This window comes from Diuraphis noxia, unplaced genomic scaffold (genome assembly GCF_037042655.1).
Source record: "Diuraphis noxia isolate RWA-SAM2 unplaced genomic scaffold, SU_Dnox_SAM2 contig0004, whole genome shotgun sequence".
In the NCBI taxonomy this organism is placed as follows: Eukaryota; Metazoa; Arthropoda; class Insecta; order Hemiptera; family Aphididae; genus Diuraphis; species Diuraphis noxia.
In genome coordinates, this window is record NW_028301714.1 from 41,392,629 (window position 1) to 41,412,462 (window position 19,834).

The 19,834-nt window shown below is 29.9% G+C and overlaps 1 protein-coding gene across 2 annotated transcripts in view; it reads left to right on the top strand.

The window, feature by feature from the left end:
* The first annotated feature begins 2,460 nt into the window (after positions 1–2,460).
* Positions 2,461–19,834, top strand: part of LOC107167384 (leucine zipper putative tumor suppressor 2 homolog) — a 50,027-nt gene continuing 32,653 nt past the window's right edge. Inside the window, exon 1 of one of the 2 annotated variants that reach the window (XM_015516406.2) lies at positions 2,461–2,738. The gene's annotated coding sequence lies outside the window, so the exon portion shown is untranslated. Of the gene's footprint in view, positions 2,739–3,242; positions 3,262–19,834 lie in introns of those variants that run through there. The other variant, XM_089227132.1, reaches the window with a different exon arrangement.

The following is a 19,834-nucleotide window of genomic DNA, read 5'->3' on the forward strand; positions in this document are numbered from 1 at the left end:
TATTTATAAAATTAAATGTTTCTATCCTTTTTAGCCATTGGTGTCACGAACTTGAAACTATTGCAAGTAAAATATAAATATTGAATTTTTTTCTTCTTTAAATTAAAAAAAAAAAAAATGGTTGACATCGTACTATGGCCCCATTGGTGCATCACTAATTCCATAAAACTAAAAAACCGACGTTCTTAGTTCTGACGTTCATAATTGAGTGTAATAATATTATAATATTATATTATCACTACAATCACATCGATTGTATTCAATAGTTTTGAGAGCAATTGTGATCATTTTGATCCATCATTAATTTATAATTATATCAAAATCTTAAAAAAAGTCTAAGTCTTTATTTAAACAAAACTATCATGTACCAAAAATAGAATTATTTGGCTTATTAATACATTACATTTTTTCGAACTGGAAACCCCTATGATTACAATGATTTAGAACCCTAAACAAATGGGAATAACAATATGAAACGTGAAAAAAATTCTCGGGGGACGAGGTGGCGCCGAGCGGTCAAACGCGTCGGCTGTGGCTCAGCCGGACCGGGTTCGATCCTCGACCATCGGGTGACATTTTTCTCTGGGCAAGTCACAGTGGCCGGAGAACAAGTGCCGCCATCCCCCACTCCGGGACATGGCAGAAACCTACAGGTGCCCCAATAGAAATTCTGCCAAATAGGCATCCGAACTAGGCCTTCGTGCCTACTCCCGGACATAGCACCGTACGAAAAAAAAAAAAAATAATAATAGTTTTAGTACTGATACCATTTTTAGGAGAAATTTTCGATCAAATAGTTTATACATCCATGAAATAGATCTATCATACATTAATTGTAAATTATATTAACAGCAGAGCCTATACATTTATGATGATATTGGTTTTAGCGTTTAGGACTTGGCTCACCAGTATAATTTTGTATTAAAAATTAAAATATAAAAACCACCGTCGCGCGTCGTTTATAAACTTAGTGTCCAACACTAAGCGTAGTATACGGCGTAACGTATAGGCAATATAGGTACATCACTGTGTGTTTTACGTAAATTAGGTATCATTTACATGAAATTTACAATTATGTTTTGAGTTTAAAAAAAATACCAATTATAATAATAATTACAATATGAATTTAAAACGATTACATAAATGAAACATTTATTATTCAGTAAACATTGCTAAGTATGAGTTTCAATTCAATTTATTGTACAACGTCCGCTACACCTATTAAAAAAAAATCATATGAATCTATATTATAAATCGATATAATGTATAATAATAATAATATATATATAATGTATTTTATAATATATTTATATCTGTTTTATAATCTTATAAAGTATATAAGAGAGCGAAAGTTTATAGTAATTTCCGTAAAATTAGTACGTGTTTATAATACTTTTTTGTTTCTATCCCCACATACAAGGAAAAAACTTTGAATAACCCACTGTATGCATATTTACGCATGCTTACTGCATAATTAAAAAATTAGAACTCCATAGGTTAAATAGGATTCATTTTGCGGTGAAATTTTGACTTTTTGAATGATGTTTCTGAAATATTTTTTTTGTGATGATCATTATTCTCTGGTTCATTCTATTTCTGACGATCGACAATACCGTGCCATTTTCAATAATTTCAATATATGGTAATTTAGTTACAGCCCATGGTATTTTTACCTTTTGGTAAAGATTTAAAATTATAATTACATAAAAGTTAGTTAAACTATTTTAAAATTTTATACCTATTTTTAATGATATAAAAATCTTTTTTTCTAAATTGAATTGTGTCTTTTTTGTATGTCAATCAAAATTGTGTGAGTCTAAAACTTAATAAATACTCAATACTAAGAAAGACATTTTTAATTAAAACAAGAGAATTTTTTTAAAAAACAAAATGCTTAAGATTTTAAACCTAAAAAGTCTAAACTAAATTATTTGTTATATGATATTATGTTAAACAGGACAAAAAATAACTTCAACTCAGTCATATTTTAAAAATGTATATGCATATATTTAAATATTGAACATTCCTTGGCGTTTGTGGCTTATAAGCTTCACATACCAAATTCGCTACGTTTCAATGTTTTCCATCGATTATATTTACCTTTATTCATTTTCTAAACTTTTAATTACGATTCTAAAATCGTCATAACTTGCGGAAGCAACAGCCAACAGGCGTCGGAAATGTCTAAACCCCATCACCCGAGTTCTTAGCCGCCGATTATAAATAGGATAGGATAGGATATCATTCTAATATTATGATAGTTTAATAATAATATTATGAATACGGCGCGGTTTGTGAGTTGTTTTGTTTATGTCGAGGACAATAATTTGAGGCGGCAGTGACCCACACGAGAAAAACAGCTGTTGGTCGTGAGGAACGCTCGCACGAGCGCGCGTGCGCATCAGTCGAACCGGTCACCCCGCGCGAAGTGCCGCCGCCAAAGACCACCTCGGGCGCACGGACCGCAGTATAGTGGCGCAGGTAGTCGACTGAGGTGTGCCCGAGTAGTCGACGTTCGGTCATCGCCAGCAGCGACTCTATTGAATCGGTATTTCGCGCGTGTTCGCTCGGCCCGCCACCCCAGCAAGTGGTTCGCCTCATAGTACTGTAGTTTTTTTTTTGATTTCATATTCGTGATTTTTCTTCTGCTGTTTGCATTTTCAACCAATGAAAACACGGATGCGAGATTCACACTCGTACACTCATCGCAGGGATTAATAATCTATAATACTATTTAAGTAAGTCAAGTTATTCTGTATACGTTTGCCGTTTGGTATTATTATTATTGTTGATCATATTTTCCGATATTGAATCCATAACCCTGCGCGCACATTACAAGTTTGACATATCAGAGGGAAACTAATTGTCCCCTCAAAATCTCTATATTTGGTTTTCTAATTTTTTTCGAACTTTATGCATCAATATCGATGGTATAATAATACTATAGTATAGTAACATTATATAATATAGTATATTTAAATATTATGTATATCTTCTAAAAATCTAGTATATCTTAGGCACCAACCTAATACCTATTAATTATTATAAATGTACCGGTATAAATGTATAATATTATAATATTATGGGTTGCCTCTGAGAGTCACTTGTAGAAGACTGGCACGCATGCGGTTCAAGCGGGTTTCATATTTTTTTACGCGGAACTGTCGAGGAAAAACGGACACCCGCCTAAGATCCGGATAAACGATTGTAAACATGCCAAGATGGACCGGGATTTATGTGCAATTAACATTTTCTCCAATGGTAATAAAAATAACTTAAACACATGTATTCAATATACATTTTTAATATATGACCACGTCTTGAGCCTATAATAAATTTTGTTTGTGATATATTCCAAAACGATCGACTACTTTTCAAACCACGTGATACGTATTATTGCGGCGAGTTTAAAATGTATTTTGGTGTTGACGCATGTTTTTAAATCAAATTCAGGATTTATGCGTTTCTCGCAAATAATTATAATTCAATTTTCGTTCATTAAATATTTTAGGCATATTTGACATGTTTAAAATGCTCCCTTTTAACCTTTGCAAAAAATAATAATCTTTTATCCGGCTGTTTTTGTTTGTATTTTAAAATCGATGATGAAATTATTTTTAATTTCAATGATTTAATAAATGTATTATTAAATTAAAATATAGTTAGAAGTTATGATACAAGTGGTCATTAATTTTAACAGTATTTAAATATAGGTACTTTTTCCACATAAATATATTCAAAATATATTTTTGTGTAATTTGTTTTTAAAAAAATATTAAATTTACAAAACTTCAGAAATATCAATAAATGCATGTATATTTAAATATTTAGTAAAAATACTAATATACATATTATAAATAGGTATTAGGTGTACATCAATTCATCAATCAATTTTTAAAATATTTACTTTCATCGTTATAAATCCATCATAGTACATGTCAATAGATTATAATTTATATCATACATATATATAGAATATAGATTGGAAATTGAAGTTGAGTCATAGAGTATATAAAAGATATTATACACAATTGAAAAATTTTAAATAAAAATTCTCAATATTTGAATGTATTCCTATTTAATTTATTCATTAATAATGTATCGTAGTTTTACCGTATCCATTACTGTTTTCTTCCAATAATTTAATAGTTACTAGTTACGCATATAAATGCCGATCTACATCTGAATTTACTAAATTGGAAACTAGTCGATTACAATTTCAAGATTTAAGTGAAAATAAAACAATTCCAATCCTCTTGCTATTGTCATTGCTTCGAATAACTGATTTCGATATTTAAAACTATTAACGGTGATCGATTGTGGTTAATTGCGTGGTCAGGTATAATTTGTCCCATTCAGAAATACGATACGGTATAGCTTGTTACAATTTACAAGTACAATTATTTTGGTCTTGACGTGTTTAATAAATAATTGTTGTTCGGTATTCCATCAAAGCCATAGCTATGTCCGTGTTCTATATACTCAGTTGGCTTTTTTTAATATTGTTGGACACTAATAAAGTAATAAATATATATACGTCTTTAGGTTAGCTGGTTTGAGATTCAAATTTTAGTAAGATGCTAAGATGTATTATAGTGGAAACTGTATGGGTTATAAATCCACTTGGGGATAAACCCACTGGGTGGGTCATTGATGTCTTCTACGACATGTGTGGAAACTCAATAGAATATGATTGTATCATAATAATATTCATCTGAGTGTGCGTTACAAAGGATTTATCCCCTTGTAGATGTCTTGTCAAGTGGGGGAAAGCGCGCGTGTATTGGGTCATACTTGTACTTTTGGGTGACCGGTTTTGCCGGCAACATTAACATAATGTAGAGATGAAATGAACGGAATTGTGCAGTCCCGATGGAATGACATTTGGCTGCTGAAAATACTGGTTTGCAAACGAGGCACCGGTCCTCCCGTTTTGGAAGTCCGGTGGACACATTAACGTGTATATAACACATATAAACGGCTGCATAAAAAATATGTATTTTTTATAAATCTTTATATTCCAGTAGGACGTCCAGTATTAAACACACATAAATATATACTTATGGTTTGACCTTTCGAGGCCATCAATGCTGTCGCCGTTTGCCAATCATATAAGACACGTATCGGAGATGATGCGCGGGTAGACAAGATAAAATATATACAAATCTGTATTTCCGCAAAGGCTTCTTTCTCTCACCAATTCAACATCGTTTACCATCGTAACTAATAACCTGTATATATATAAGCTGCTATGTCAAAGCTAAAATGTGTAAAATATATTGTGTTAGTTTTCAATTGTATTACCTAATACCTATATTATTACGAATATTACGTATATATTATTGAGATGTGCACAGTATGCAGAAGACACAAATCGTACATGTAGGTACAGGAAGAATGTTACTAGAATTTTAGATCAGTAAACTGATAATTATTGACCAAATAACCGTGATAATTAAAGTAAATTCATGATTAAAACATATGTAATATTATTATTTGAAAACTAACAATTAAACCGTATAATCACTCCAATATTATGGTATTAGTTATTCGTTCGTTTTTTAGTTTTATTTATAGTATTGTGACGTTTTTATTTTGATGGAATATTGTGTTGGGTATGAAGACCAAAAAATTAAACATTCAATATAAATACCAAGTATATATATTATATAAATACACAAATCTTCATTCTATAATCGACCCATTTGAATTAATGAAAGAAAATCTAACCGGGGTAAGTCGTTTTTCTGTAGGAAGTTTACAGTGTACCTCGTCATTGAGTAAGTCACTGTAGTCTAATGGACGTGTTAAATTTGGATTGAATGATGAATCATTCAATCATAGTATACGAAAAAAATTTCTGAGTGGAGGCGGTTAGTCTATATTTTATTGTATATGTATTTATATTTTATTACTACTTATTTAAATTTTTGTTAGTTATACAGTAAATTGAACTAGATTTGTCAAAAACGGTCTTCACATATCCCATATTATTATTATAATGTATTTCATATAATATTACTAGCTGTTATATTAACATTTTTGAGTTATAATTTAGTTCCATAGAACCACGGTGAATAGGTTTGTAAGTTAGTGATATAAATATCTTTAAGTTATATATATTATAATCTTAATAGATATTTAAAAAATTTAACTGTGGATATTGTAAATAATAATATATGTTAATGCAAAGAGTTTCAATTTCTTACGGATAATATTTTTTGAATTACAATAAAAAAAAACCAAAACTATTTTTTTTTTAAATTAACAGTTTAAAAAAAATATTGTTTACAAAAAATTATGCTTATTCCTATGCTTATACTAATGTATTTTGGATTTTGTAAAATAGGAAATTACAATATTATTTAAATACAAAATTTTTCAATAAGTTTTTGGTAAGCTATATTTTTACGTTATTATATAGAAATTTGAATAATTTCAGTAGGTAATTATGCATAAGCGTACCTATCTAACCTATGGACAGTACCTATTCAAAAATATTAAATTATTGTTGAACAGTTACTAATTGCTGTAGGTTCACTATATTTTAATGGTGAAAAATTATGTAGAACACCTCCGTCTCATTGATTACATTTTTTTTTTGAATTTACATTATCCCCAGAAGGCCAAACAGCCCACCAGTGTCGTGACTGGCCCGCGCGTTTTTAATTATTCCTGGACTTGATCAAACACACCGACACACACAGTTTCTTTGACGGGGCTATAACAGCCGTTGTTGCAAAAGTAAAACTCGTTTGACGTATCTACTAAGTTATAATACAACACGTATATAATACCTGACATATGAACAATTTACACTGTGATAACAACACCTCGAGATGCAGATAACAATACCCGTTATTATATTATTTATATTGTCTACTTACGTGATGGTTCTTCAATCTACGGACTACAGTGCATAAAATATTAATATATCTTATATTATTATCTATTATTACAGTTACATTAAACATTGATGTTTAAGTGTGATTTGTTTATGAAAGAAATGTTTATGAGCTATTACATCACGACTTAAAAGTTTTTATTCTCAATATATAGTGTATACACAATACACAGTAGGTATATACACCTATTAATATAACTCAACACGTTGCTATATAATATGGTTTAACTATATGAATAGCTTTTTTTTAGATTCACAATAACCTAGTGATATTACAAATGTATAATAATGCATTGATCACTGTATATTTAATGGACACTCGCGTATATCATTGAAAGTGAGAATTTGTCTACTATTCGCAGACCACGTCAGTTATGTTCGATCATTTAAGATAGTAAAAAACAAAGTAAAACTATTTGTTGGGTGGGATGTTTTGAAATTTTCTCCTTAGAGAGGTTTAGAATTCTATTGGGAGGTGTCCATTAAACAAATGTCTCCTTGTTTTATTAACTCGATATTAATATAATTTCAATACGTATTTCAGCCGATCAAATAATATAACAAATATATATTTTAGATTTTAACACATTTTTATTCTATACTCGAAAATGAGTGACTTTTTGCGTAAACAAAGATTAGTCATTTTCTGTATGCACGTTATATATTCCTATAGTGTTCATGGGACCGTATCTTTTATGGCTGTGTCCATTACATTTTGCTAGTGCAATTTAAGGATTCTGAGAAACGAGTTGAGTCACATCTTTATACAGATTGTTTTATCATTTTTATCCTTGCAAATAATTTATTTTTTGAAGATAAAAAAAATTGAGGTATCTATCCTTGTCTAAAGATTTTTTAATACAAAAAATATTAATTTACATTCTAATTTATTATTAATTTTAAAATAGTTTATAGTGAATTAATATTTAATACTTATAGAAGTTATAAATTTAATTATTGATTATTTTAGAAAATCACCCATAAAATTGGACATTCATTTCGATATTTCAAATTAAACAAAAACTATTTTTTTACAATTTTTAATTTCCGAATAATTTTAATGAAATGAATTAGAATAACGTTATTTGCGTGGACTGACATTGGGACTGGTGATAATACACCTGTCATACATGGATATATAAATTTCTACATAGGTTCCACCTCGAAAGGTCTGGTCCGGTGCGGTTTGTCGGTTTGCTGTCATCGAACCTTGACTATAACCCCCCTAGAAAAAGAGTGAAATGTCCACGCTGTTCCAGTTTGTTGAATTGCAAATAGAAATGTTGTCAAGCGTGACAACCCTATGCATATAATTATAGTCTACAGTCCTTTTCGGCAAGTTATATCTATAGAAGTCAATACCTACATGAAAATTTTATCAAGTTTTAATTTTCCTTGCACGAGAGTAAATTGTATTTATCTTGACAAATGTATATAAGTTAATATTAAAACATTAAAATTAGTCTCTATATATATTATTGTAATATTTATAATAGGGATGAAATATCATCATAAGAAGAAACGCACCAAGAAGGACATATTATTGGGTTCTCTGAAATCTTAAGATTATATTATTAAGGTGAAAACAATAATTGCTATGTAAATTTGATTCGAACTCGAATTTCGAATGATCGGTCTCAATTCATTTGCTGTAATATGTATGCAGTATTAAAGTGATATATATTATCCTGTCATCAGCGGCGTAGGTACGATTTTTTTCTGGGGGGGGGGGGGGGTTTAAAATATATTTATGACACAAATTACAAGTTATTAGTTAAACTAAACGTATAAGTATTATATAAGTATCACAGAAGATAAAATACCAATAAAAAAATTTTTTTTGGTGGTTGGGAAGGGTGGAAACCCCTTACACCCCTCCCGTAACTACGCCACTACCTGTCATAATCTTGTATGGAACCCAGACTCATACAATACATTTATATTTATATATTATTTTACAGATGATAATCCTTACGATATATGCCGTAGGTCAGAGGTTCCCAAACTTTTCATACTCGTGGCGCCCTTTTAGAACTGAAGTTTCCTCATGGCGCCCTTAATAAAATTTACGACCTTTTTTTCATCGTAAAATATCGTAAGTTTATTTTTAGACCAGATTACATACTCGGAAGCGAGGCACAGCTCCCTTGACAACACACCGCGGCGCACAGTTTGGGAACCTCTGCGGCGTAGGTAGTATAAGTATTTTATCATTTTGAAAAAATAAATAAGTATTAATCAATATTTAAAAATTTTTTTCTACAATTTACAAACTTTGTGCTTCATAGCCAATTCGTAAATCTGGATTTTAATCAGATAAACTGTGTTTGGAAAACTATTTATTCAAGTTATATAGTTTATTTTATATTTTGAAATTTCGTTAGTTTTGTACTCAAATTTGATTAAATCCTAAAAAAAAACACTTTGAATTCAAAAAGTCTACACCAATTAAAATATTTCAAAAGCATTTTTATATAAGTAACTATTATAAGTTTAAATCTAAATATTTTTTAAAAAGTTATTATTTTTCATATTATTGAATTATTTAAATGAAATTTGGCATTTTTACAGCCATTAAGAAATCACTTTACTTAGATATGTTTTTACAGCCAAAAATTTCGTAAAAACCATATTTACAAATTAGCAATTTTCAAATTTTCAAAAAAATTCGAACCAGATTTGAATTATTTTATTTTAAATATTAAAAATAAAAATAAAAAATATGACAATACACATATGTGTAGCACAGGAGTCAGTAAATTATAAAGGATAAGAAATAAAAAAATATTGATTAGAACATAAGTGTTTTCATTTGTCAGGTCTTCCTGTTACAACCTGTATATATATTATATTTATTTAAATATATAAGCAAATTTTAATAGTTTTGATATTTTCTAACAACTGTGTTCTACTGTTATTATTATGTACTGTCACATAAGACATAACTTATCTTAAAATAGAGTGAACACGCATGGTTTTTGCAGATTAAATCCGGCATGGCATTGCGTAAAAGCTAGCAAAGCAATAATATAACTTAATTTCGACATGACCAGAGAAAGTACACGTGTGCTCAGTTGGCAGGCTGATTTATTATAATTGATATATCTGTTGCGATATATGTGTCACACACAATGTATCCCGTTATAAATAGACTAAATTACAATAAAAAAATTTTAGGACAAAGTGAAATGTCTTTGTGTATAATATATGTACCTAGGTAAGTACGCAGTCGTATCGTGTAATTGATTTGGAATAAATTGGATGCCGTATAAGCAAAAGACAACGACCGCGATGCGCTATAGGATAATAAATTATCAGGTAGGGTATGCATTCGACTATTCGAGTAATAGCAAACTGTTTTCTAAGACACTCACTCTACATCACTATAATATTGATAGATAAAATACTGGCAGAAGACAGTAACTAAAATAAATATAATAATATTAATTATTAATAGTACCTATATCGATATTTTGGACGCGACCTCTGCTGTACATTCTATATATTATATGATGAGTTGTTACTTGTTACTTTGTTAGGTATAATTTTAAATAACAAGCGCTTTCAGAAGACGCATTTTAAGGTGAATGGACGACGACGAGGCGTCCTATTCAATGTCAAGTGCACAAATGTAATATACATTATGCATATTATATGTGTGTCTTTGTTGATAATCGAACAAAAACAAAAATGAAAGTGTAGTTTAAATCATTGATTTATTTTTATTCTTAATACTCATGAGTATATAATATATAATATATATATATATACAAGGCTGAGATTTTGATCCAAATGTTTTTTTTCTGGTGTTTTTAAACGCTGGTCCGTGAGTACGAAATTTGTTTTGATTATTTTAAAGTGATTTTTATTTTTGCAGTTTTTGACAAAATTAACTTTAAACGCATTTTTAAGGTATATTTTGGCTATTTTAGAGAATTTTCTTGATTTATAGAGTATTTTTCACAATATCTTCATAAAATTAACGAAAATTGTCGCTATTAACCACAGACTTTTGGCAAACTGCTGACTATACGAATTATAAATTATACAGCACGACAATAGTTATCGTCGATACCGATTTTATCAAAGCATTTCCGCTCAAATTATCGCTGTTATATTATTATTATACCTATTATGTTTTATTAATTTTATCACACCATACATTCATAAAAAACTAAAAAAAATAACCTACCGTAGTATCATTTAACATTTTTTTTCCTATGTTTAAGCTATATAATAATTTAAATTCATTTTTATTGTGTATTTTTTAAATTTTTTAAGTCATTATTTTTGCATTTTTTTAAGGGATTTTCTTGAGATTTTTTAGGGCATTAAAATTCAGCCCCTACTCATGATTAAAAGCTCTAGTGAAAAATCTAAAGTTGATGTAAAATTTGAAATTTGGACGAGATTTAAAAAAAGAATATTGCTTCCGTCGCCATATTTAAATTCTTTGCAATTTAATACACGTAAAATGTATTCGTATACAGAAATATAGTGTGGTTGCTCGTAAATGCCAAGTACTTTACTACTTTAATAGTTTAATTAATATATTGTCGAATTTATAAAGAATTATTTTTGTATTATTTCTTGACGTTGTTTTGTTAAAACATTTTATCTCTAAAACATATTAAGCTGACTAATACAGTTTGTTTAACTGCAGTAGATTTTAAACTACAAGCGATTACCCTAATAAATAATAATGACATAATATAGATATTTGGTACCACCTATCTACATGTTTATCTAATATTTTTAGAAAATAATTTAAGAAAAAAATGTATGCTGCAGTTAGCCTACAGAGCTATTTGGTTCGTATACAGCTCAATAAAATATCTGAATAATCATCGTGCATTAAAATCGTATTTTCCTTTATTTTATTTATTCTACTTTTCCGAACGTTATGCCCAATAAAACGGGCACGATGGTAAAACTTTTTTTCTAGTTTTATTTAAATTGTACACATACAAGTATATTAGTATAATATTTGAAATAACAATTGTACGTCATAAATAATAATAATAATACATTTTTATGGAAAAAATGTGGGCACAATTATAATTATTCGTTTGAAGCACAAAGACTTAAATCTTATATAGATAGAAAATATTGGTGCGCAATCGCTGTGCGTACATCTATTTCAATAATGCTTTAGAATATTAAAATATTACTAAAAGTACTCATGTAACATATATAGAGAGTAGAGTGTGTCAAACGGGCGAGTGTAATCTTGCAATATTGGCATAGATATAATTGTGCTCCGATATAGAAAATCTCGTGCGCGCGACCGGCCCACCTATAATTTGAACAATAATTTATCAAACGGCCTCATATGTGGCTCACGGGATGGACCCACGGTGTTGTAGGTTTTTATTTTTTTAAACTATTTTAACGACTTCGTATTAGTTTTCTAGACTCGTTTTTTGATATTTCTAGTTACCAGCTTCGTTGATAGTATAACTATAAAAATATACGTACTTACCTATATTATATTATGGTCTTATAATATACAATAGTAAATATTAATTGTCGTCGTTCGTTTGTATTTTCAGTCACTTTATATAAGAGTGTAGTAGATATAAGAGTGCCTATATCACAAGTTATTAACTATAAAAAAATAATATATATTATGTATATGTATATAGTACACACGCACTCTATTATCATAATTTGTTATCCCACACACTGCACACACACGATGACGATTGCAGCTGAGGTTTCCGATAGTATACAAGTTCTCAGCGGGAGATACTGCGATAGCATTATACTAGTAAACCTGCGCGTATAAACATCCCTTACGACACACCAAATTTTCGTCGTGTACGTTATGTATATAGTGTATACTAATAACACACTGTTCTTGTTATTGCCCTCCCGTCGAGTGTCGAGCATATAGACCGTCTCTCGACGATAAAAATTAATTACGGCACACACGATCCGAATAGGCTGGTTCAGCCAACAGGACAAGAGAGCATAATAATAATAATAATATATGTTTGCCTCGATGAGGTCATGATACCACGCGCCCGCGCGCGTGTGTGTGTGTGTGTATAATGTCGAGGCAACAGTTATTTTTTTAATTTTTTTTTCGTTTCCATCTCTCTCGGCGACGACAACGACGCTAGGCGGTATCCACTTATCCACACACATATAGAACCATATAACATGCACAAGAGGAGTATGTAGGATTTGTGTGCGAGATAAGGATAGATACTTGCGGATTACTCAACTGCGCGGGGTCCAGTCACGATTTTTAAGTATTAAAAACAGCACGTAGCACAAACGTGAGAGAGAAAGCAACTTTGCTTGTATTATAATAAACATCAGTATATTTATAATAGAGGTGCATAAGGCAGCATCGGTGGCGTACACGAAAAAACTACAACCGCCGATATAATATATGGGTCAAATGCGCCCCGCAGGAGAATAACCCAGATCACAACGCAACGAGGATGTCACTCCGAGTTGATCGTAGGTACATAATATATAATAATATTATTGTTATACATAACCAGAGTCCAGAGATTATCGCGATTGTCGCAGTATTTTTAGTTTCTACATAATAAGAATAAAGTCAACGTAGGCTACATCGATTTAGAAATCACCCTTCTATGCGAGATGACCGTTCAATTTGTTTAATATCAGTGTACAAAAAGTACACTGGAATATGTTTAATTTGAACATGATTCAAAGTTATTCACATTTATGTTTAAAATAAGTATATATTGTACAGTATACAGTAATAAGTCAAGTATTAATGTACATAAGTATACTTTTTTTTTTTATTGATCAAATAAAACCCGGCAGCTACATGGCCATTAGTTACAATCAATTATTGTAGGTTTACAAGATTTAAGATTTTAACAATACTTTTTTTTAGAGGCATTTGACGTAAGAGTATAATTTCTTAGTATTTATATAAAAAGGAAAAAACAAAAACAAAAAAAGGAGGAAAGCAATTGCAAATTATTAAATTAAGTTATAGAGGCCTGTTGACTTCAAAAAAACTTAATGTATAAATTATTTGTAATGATAACTAAGAAACTTTGTATATAATTATTTTGGTATAAAGTTGCATATACCATAATCATAATTATTATTAGGTATAGGTAAAATTATTAAGTTAACTCTGACTGATCGGATTTCCCTACTTCAGCACGGCTATAGATAATACAAAAGTATAGGTACCTCGTACCTATATTTACTCTTGAAAATATTGCTTATAAGTTGTTACATAAAGAAATTTAAATTTTTATGTCAGTCGATTTAATTCGTCACGCAGGGAAATTTAGAAATAATAATCATTAGTTTTGACTATTAATGGGTTATTCTTCTTGCTTTCATATGTAATATTTATAATCATAATTGTCGAAGCTAATTGTTTACAAAGTTTCTTAATAAAAAATAAAAAAATGGGTTATTCTAAACTACTATACTTATACTATTATCCAATTCAACTATACGATTATAATAGTAAATAAAAATAATTATTTTATAGATTTATCGGTCATATACATATATAGTTATAAATTTAAATTTTAAATTTATAAATATTTGTTGGTACGAGGAACAAAAAAAAAATTGATTCGAACTCTGCAGTAGGTACCTAACATAAATTATTACCATAATTATGTTTTTTTTTTAAATGTTGATATATGCCTATCTATATTGTAGATTCTACGACGGAAATGTTAAAATCCAAAAGATGATTATTATTTTATTTTTACAAACAACGGTGATCAGCGCAACGTTAACTTGTCCTTGTGCAATATATAATATTATATACGTATGTATTTGGCGGATATAAGGATGTGTGAAGTCTCTTCTGCGCCGACATCATAAATTATACAAAGATTATTGTAATAGTTTTATGAGCATATCTATATCGAGTTCGACATTTGTGGCAATAGGCATTGCAAAGTGCAAACACCACAGACAAAATTAAAAATGTTGTATCGGATGCGTTGCATATTGATCTTGCAGACTATCTTTTATTGTTGTTGAGTACATATACTCGCATTTTCACTTATTAAACTTCGAAGATGATGGTGTACACATACCATAGTTATTACTATAAAACTACCTACGAAATTTCGCGCAAGGACAAGAGATTAAAACCTATATTATTCATATTATAAATATCATATAAACTATAAAGTGACTTAAATATTTAATACACCTATCGTAATATAATATAAATTGTATTAGTATATAATTTCAAATGGTTAAGGACCAATTTTCAGTTTTTATCATTGGAAATGTATGGGTAATTGCTACAGTTTTTACTTCATTAAATTTCAAAAACACTTTCTGATAGTAGCCTTTTTCAATTTTTCAATTTAAAATTACAATGTTATAATTTTTGATAATCGCTCTGTGGTTAACCAATGATGTGGTGCTGACCCAGCTTTCACCGACATTTCCCGACTAAAAATTACCATAAACTGTGTGGTTTTTGTTTTATTTTCGTGTTTTTTTTCCTCCGACATCTTCGTAACTCCCATAATAATATTAATTCAACATACTGCAGCGATATTCGGTCTGTTTCATCGACTTCACTCTAACCGTTCAACAGCTTAATAGTGACGATTATTAAAGAAAAAGAAAAAAGTAAAAACGTGCCTGTATTAAGTTACCCAACAATAGTTAGGTAAACTGGAATTTGGAAATTATTATTATACGAGTATTATAACATGCATGTGTCTCGTTAACAATGACTATTTTCGTAAAAAATCTAAATTTTTTATTAACTCGGAATAATATAATTTGACGATACCTCTAATCGGAACTCTATACACGTAACCACACACAATAATATATATACATTACACTTACACATTCGCGTATTATATATAAATGTATACATTAATTGTATTATGTATTATTATATTATACATCACAGCTGTGTACGTCAGCCATGTCACCGCGAGCCATACGATACCGCACAGCGGAGAAAGCGGAAAACGCATATTATAATATAATATAACGCCCGAGTTTATGTGCGATAGGCGCCAAAGTATTATTCATTTATCTCCGCCGATATCTGATTTTGCGGAGGAAAAAAAAACTCGTATCCGGTACATGAAATAAACTTAGACGCGAAATAAAACGCGTGCAGTTAAATACTATATATATATATTCCTCTCACCCGCACGATTGTTAGATAACACATTTTTAGTGTCGATACCATTGGTATATACGTGCATGATCTCGTATAATATAGTCACACGCCGCCCCCTGACTATTTTACACTATACACAATTTAATATGTATATTTACCGATGCATTTATAAATATATTTATAGTTTATTTTGTGCAGAAATCGATGAAATTTCGCAACTAGGTATATTGGTACCTTATATCGCGGACATCGTGACTACCGAAGTCAGTAAGCCCCGGGCAATGCGCCGCACATAATATATAATGATATATGCACTAACTGATATCGTATAATATACAATTAACATCATACGAATTTATAAGATAAATACACGAATGTACGCGCGCAATGTGTATGTAATTATCATTATATTTTTATATTACATTATTATTATATACCGAACCTATCGATTATTATTATTTCAACAATAGCCCTGCTCCTGCAAAACGTGCTGTAATGCTATAAATCCCCGAACGTACAATTTTATTTAAGCCTTCCATATAAACGGTTTCTCGTCGATAACACGACGACTTTTTGTAGAAAAGTATTATATAGGTACCTAATAAAAATGTCGAAATCATACACAGTACGGGCTAAGCAGACCGGAAATGATTTTATCGAAATGAGTGAATACCATTCGCTCTTCTTATGCGCGGTACATTGACTTCTAATTCATATAGATTATCCTTTTTACCGAATACGGGTATAGGTACAATCAAGTATTCGTTTTTGTGTTATTGTGTATTACGTTTTTTAGCATACATGGAGGATTTGTCGATCATAAATCAATGTGGGCGTACTATATTTAGTATATATTTCTATTTCTATTATATTCATCATTTTTTGTCGAGTAAGATGTCTTAAAACCTACCCGTTTCTGTTGTTTATACACATCAACGACCATTAGAAACGATTTTTGTCTAAGTGATTATTCGTTTTTATCTCTAACCAAAATCATCGCCTTGCGGTGTGTGTTTGGTGCATCAACTGGTAGTAGATGCAACAAACGAGCGGAGGATGACTTCTGGGACTATTTAGAACGCATATTATATAAATGTATGCCAACATATATCAAATCTGTATTTGGGGTCTGTATGACTATATACGAGATAAAATTAATTTTTGACTATTGAATTCTATAATGGTTTCGTTGTAGCGATTACAGTATCGACGAAATACACGTAACTATATATAATATGTACCTATATAATGTACAGCGATTGAAAACAGTATGAGTATTGACTAATGTGTTTTTTACATACATTTATCTGTCTATATTGTGAAAATATCAATAAAAAATGTTCGCCTTATTCCAACGGCTTATGATATATATTTAAAAGAATATTTTAATTTTCGCTATTATTGTTTTCGCTGTTAAAACCGTTCGCGATTTTTATTTTCGCTGTTTTTTTTTCGCGATTTTGACTTTCGCGATTATTTTTTCACGATTTTAACTGACACCCATATAAGATGTACCTATATCGCATTTGATCAATATAATTATGATTAATTATCAATACCTAATGTATATATTAATCGAGTACTTTTTACAAAACTTACCTTCAAATGATGTATTATTTATTGTTTAATAACTATTTAAATCGAGGAGTTTTTTTTTACTTTTTCAAATACACACTTGTTTTTTAGTGTAGCAAGTATCGTATTTCAATATACCGGTGCCAAAAGGAAAACAAGGCCACACCTACAAAATTCAACATGAATATAATATATACATATATATATATAATACATCCAGTATACATATTATATTGGTTTTAATTTCAGATAACTGTAAAACTTAAAAATTCAGTTTACATTAAGTTTTTATTTAACCATCATGATATATACCATTTATAAATGTGTTGGAAATAGCTCACACTTAATTTATCATCATTTTCAATAATATATGATTATAGTAGGTCGGTGTATACCTATATAGTGTCTGTACATAATATTTTAATGGCATTAGTTAAGTTAGTGATGCCGCCGCCTTAGATCCTATCACACAGCCAGATATTAAAAATTCATCTATACATCAAAGTATGCATTATATTATACCATATCAGCTATATTCGTACATTAACGTTCACTTAACCTTTTAAACAACATATTTAAACGTTGATAACGTTTTATTTGTTTTCAAATTTCCTTAAATTAACTGTAGAAGTTTAAACAAAATCTCCGCACCAGAAAAACGTCGATAAAAAAAAAAAACTGTGAAGTTACTCTACTGTATAGTGGGTGTCGAGTGCAACTCGTCATCACTGAGTAGGTCACTGTAATGGATGTGTTAATAAGTACATATTTACACATTTATTCTATTCTTTCAGTATGATGGTAATATGTTAGGTTGAACCAATTTAGGTTAAAAACTAGATAGACTAAAATAGATTTCAGATAGATATATCATACAATATTGCAGTTATTGTAATATTATTATCATTTCAATATTTTATAAAATATTAATATAAGTACAGCAAAACTCCATTAAGAAGATGTAACCGTCAGTTCTTTAAAGAACACCACCTTGAGCGAGTTTTACTGTAGCAGTTATTAATTTATGAATTTATGAAGTCAATACCGAAATACCATTTAAAGTGCTGAGAATTGTTTATTTTTGATGTGTTTACTATCCTAAGCATCATCTAGATCTAGAATTGTTATGCCAGGATCCACACTCAAAGTTTAGGTAAGATTGTTGCCGATAATGTTATAAAGTGTATGTCAAACACACTTAAAGAAATCAAAAAAAAAAATCAACATTGTAAAACCAATATATTATTATCCACCATTGCTCTGCTCGGGATTTTAAAAATAAACAATACCAATACGATTTTATCTTTATGAGCGAGTACGACTTTATATTTTATATTATTATTATGTATATTGTGTATATATATACATGAACGCACTGCTTATATTCCGACACTTATATACATATATAACTGTATAAGTATTCTCGCTGTTTTTCATCTCTTACAACAGTACACTTTGTATCGGTTATATTACTTATTATTATATTATTTAACCGTATCGCATGCCCATACAGCTATAATATATACGCATTATAATGTGTTTATGCAGTGGTTGAACTTCCGTCATCGTAGTCGACGTATGTTTCCGTCGACACGACGACGAAAATATATATTATAATCTTTGGTTGTACATACGCTACAGCCATTGTGTATATTATATACGGTTGTGTTTTTTAATTGACCGAACGTGACTTCCTCGACGTTTTGGACACGGGTCGTGCGTGCCACCGTGGTTGGGCGGCCCATGACGGCAAAAAAAATAAAAATAAATATGTATATATATATATATATATATATATATATATATATATATATATATATATATACTTACATGTATAGCAATAGCAATAGCAGCTGCTCTTGCTATAGGTATAGCTGTTGTTGCTCCTGCAAGGAAAGAGAAAAACGTGCGTAGATGTTTGTTTGTTTTTTAGCGCAGCGACCGCGATGTCAGCAAGTTGATTTTAAATCGTATTTAGCTATACGTATCGCTAAATACTTAAGTACATATACATCATGTAACAGGTAAAGGGTGAACCGTGTTAAACGGTCTTTGGGTTATTAAAAGATAATAATATTATACCGCATATGGCCTTCATATAAATATATAAAAGTGTGCATGTAAATACACATAAAAGCATATTATTCGAGATACCGAGTATTTTTATTTTTGGTTAAAAAAATAATTAATCTCAAAACCAGTCGTACCTAGTAGTATACGAACTGCGGCATGAA